This window comes from Triticum dicoccoides, chromosome 6A, assembly GCF_002162155.2.
Source record: "Triticum dicoccoides isolate Atlit2015 ecotype Zavitan chromosome 6A, WEW_v2.0, whole genome shotgun sequence".
Lineage (NCBI taxonomy): Eukaryota > Viridiplantae > Streptophyta > Magnoliopsida > Poales > Poaceae > Triticum > Triticum dicoccoides.
In genome coordinates this window covers 526,022,366-526,025,401 of record NC_041390.1, presented here as the reverse complement: position 1 = coordinate 526,025,401, position 3,036 = coordinate 526,022,366, and positions in this window count along the sequence as shown.

Here is a 3,036-nt window from a genome sequence, read left to right as displayed (position 1 = left end):
CACGATCTCCTCCTGGGACGAGATGTGCACCCGCTTCATCGCCAACTTCCAAGGTACTCGCGACCGGCCACCCACCGTGAGCGACATGCGCCGCATCAAGCAACAACCCGGGGAGACCCTGCAGAAGTACATCCAGCGCTTCAACAACGCACGCCTCAAGATTCCCAGGGTGACTGAGGAGGCCATCATCTCAGCCTTCTCTGACGGCGTGCGTGATGTCAAGATGAAGGAGGAGCTGGCGATGTATGAAGACCTGTGCACTTCCTTGGAGCTGTTCAACTTGGCAACCAAGTGCGTCAGGGCTGAGGAAGGGCGTCTCTCCCTCCTCGAGCTGCCTGCCGCAGACCCAGAAGAGAAGAAGCCCAAGGCCAAGGATGTGAAGCGCAAGGGGGCTGCCGTGCTCGTGGCAGAACCAGACACCAAGCGGGGCAGAGATCAGCCCGAGCCTTCCAAGGGCAGTCGGTACTGTGTGCACCACGACCTCCACACCCACAACACCAACGAATGTCAAGAGCTCCGAGCCGTGCAAGAAGGAAGGATCGGTCGTCGCCCCGACCGCGGTGACTGGGGCTACGGTCGAGGAGGAGGAAGGAACGCAGGACGCTGGGAAGGTCGTGGCCCGCGCCAAGGGTGGTGCGATCAACCTCGCGAGGATCGCTGGCAAGACCCGCCTCGCGAGGGAGACTGGAGGGATCAGCCTCGCGAGGATCGCCCGCAAGGCAACACAAGCCTCCCTCCACTGCCACTACAGCCAAGGAGAAACAAGGACCACCACCAGGACGAGGGGGCTGGGGGCTTCCAGGAGCCGCGCGCGATCGCCTGCATCCTGGGCGGGGCTCAAGCCCCAGCCTCTCAATGCATCTTCAAGCAGTTCGCCCGCGAAGTGAATGCAGTCCTCCCCAGGCTCGAAGCCACGCGCCCTCTCAGGTGGTTGGCATGCGCCATCACGTTCATCTCAGCAGATCAGCTCAAGTGTGCGGCTACAGCCGGAGTCCTCCCGATGCTTTGTTCCCCAATCATCAGCAACGTGGTGGTCACCAGGACCCTCATCGATGGCGGGGCAGGGCTCAACGTCCTGTCCGTGAAAACATTCAACAATCTCCAAGTGCCCTACAGCCAGCTTCAGCCAACCAAGCCTTTCTCCGGAATCACCGACGGCTCCACGGTCCCGATTGGGCAGGTCCGCCTCCCTTTCACCTTCGGGGCACGCGACAACGACCGCACCGAGCTCATCGACTTTGTAGTCGCTCACATTCGCCTGCTGTACAACGCCATCCTTGGGTACCCAGCGCTGGCCAAGTTCATGGTCGTAACTCACCACGGCTACAACGTCCTCAAGATGCCAGGAACTGGCGGAGTCATCATGGTGCCCTGTGAAGAGAAGGACGCAGTGTGTTCCCTGGAACGAGCCTTTCAGGCCGCGTCACTGGAAGACCCGGATCGCGGAAGCAGGAGGCTTCCCGAGACCGTCCCCAAGAAGAAGAAGACATCGTCCGGCCCGGCCCCTCAGGAGGCAGGCCCCTCTGGACCCGTGCCTGCCCAGGGGGAACCTCCTTCTATCGCATAAGAAAGCGCGCCCGGTGCCCTCCTCAGGCAGGGCTCGGGGGCTCTCCCCTAGAGGGAGGCGATTGGGCACCACATGGAGGCGTGTTTCGAAGCACGTTTCCCTCAAGAAGGAGTAAGGCAAGGAGAGCCAGACCCTCAGGAGTTCGTCAGCAAGGCCATTCAAGAGCTACAGGAGTCAAGAGTCATGAAAGGCGGCCGCCGCCTACCAGCAGTGGCTCCCCATCCAGGCGAGGATGGTGGGCTGCGCGTCTGCATCGACATACCAGGGCTCAACCAAGTCGCCTCTCTGGAGCGCCTCTGGCCCTCGCGAGTGGGGCGCTGTGGAGGTCCACCCCACAGCTACGTTCACATGCCTTACGGCTTGCCGAACGCGGCTGCCACGTACCAGCGCCTCATGAGGGGCATCATGGAGGCACAAGAGGCCAGGCGTTTCGCGGCCCTGGCGGAGATGGAGATGGTCCGCGAGGAGCCACCAGTGCCTCTGGAGCCTCCCGAGGCCCCTGGGCCTGGGGGCTCGTGAGGATAGGCTTCCGCAGCCCACCGAGTCTGCTACGCCAACACCCCTTCGTCCTCAACGTCATCAGGTGACATCTTTCAAGTTTCACTTCCAGCTGGGAGCGCCCCCCAGGGTTGCATTATTCCCAGGCCGCGTGGGTCCGTCCCTGCGGCATGTATCCCTTTTATTTTATGTTGTTAGCTTACCTTGTTGGGGGCGCCCCTCGGGCTGCATGATCCCCAAGTCGCTCGGGCCAGACCCAGCGGCATGTATCCCATTTGTGTTTATTTCCGGTTATGCGTTCGACCCACCATGCTTGATTATTTGATGTCATTCCACGGCACCTCTTCTTCTTCATGCCGACCACTTGCACGTTAAAGGGGGGGGTACCTGAGCATCGCGACTCAGGGCTCTTACTAGCTCTCCAGCCCTCACCCTCTGGCCTTGTCCACGGCATCGCGACCTGGCATACCAGCGACGGCTGAGACCAGCTCGAGGGCCGGGACCCGAGGACGTAGAGTGCCGACATCTAACCGAATTTGCAGGGACACATCACAAGATAAGGCCCAGTGCCAGGCGCAACCCGCCTAGAGGTAGGGCCCCGTGAGTCCTGCGCTAGCTCACGGGTGCCCAGATACACCTCGCCAGGCCCTACCGTGCTAGCCACGTGTCAGGGCGGGGCTGTACACGCCCCGGGGGATCCTCCCGGAGGGGGCCCCCTCCCACGTACCAGTGGAAGCACCATGCTCCGTGCTGGCTGACGACACTGCCGAGGAGCGGCTATGCCCGTACACATACAGAAGCGCTATGCTCCGCGCTGGTGATAAACAACTGAGGGTGGCCCCCGGGCCGCATCAACCTCAGGGAGCCCAGAGCTCGGTGTCTAGCCTCATCGTAACGCCTCCCCTCGGGAGTGCCGCGCGAGGGGGCTGGGCACGGGGGCTGCGCCTGGGTCACGCCCAGATGCACGCTGC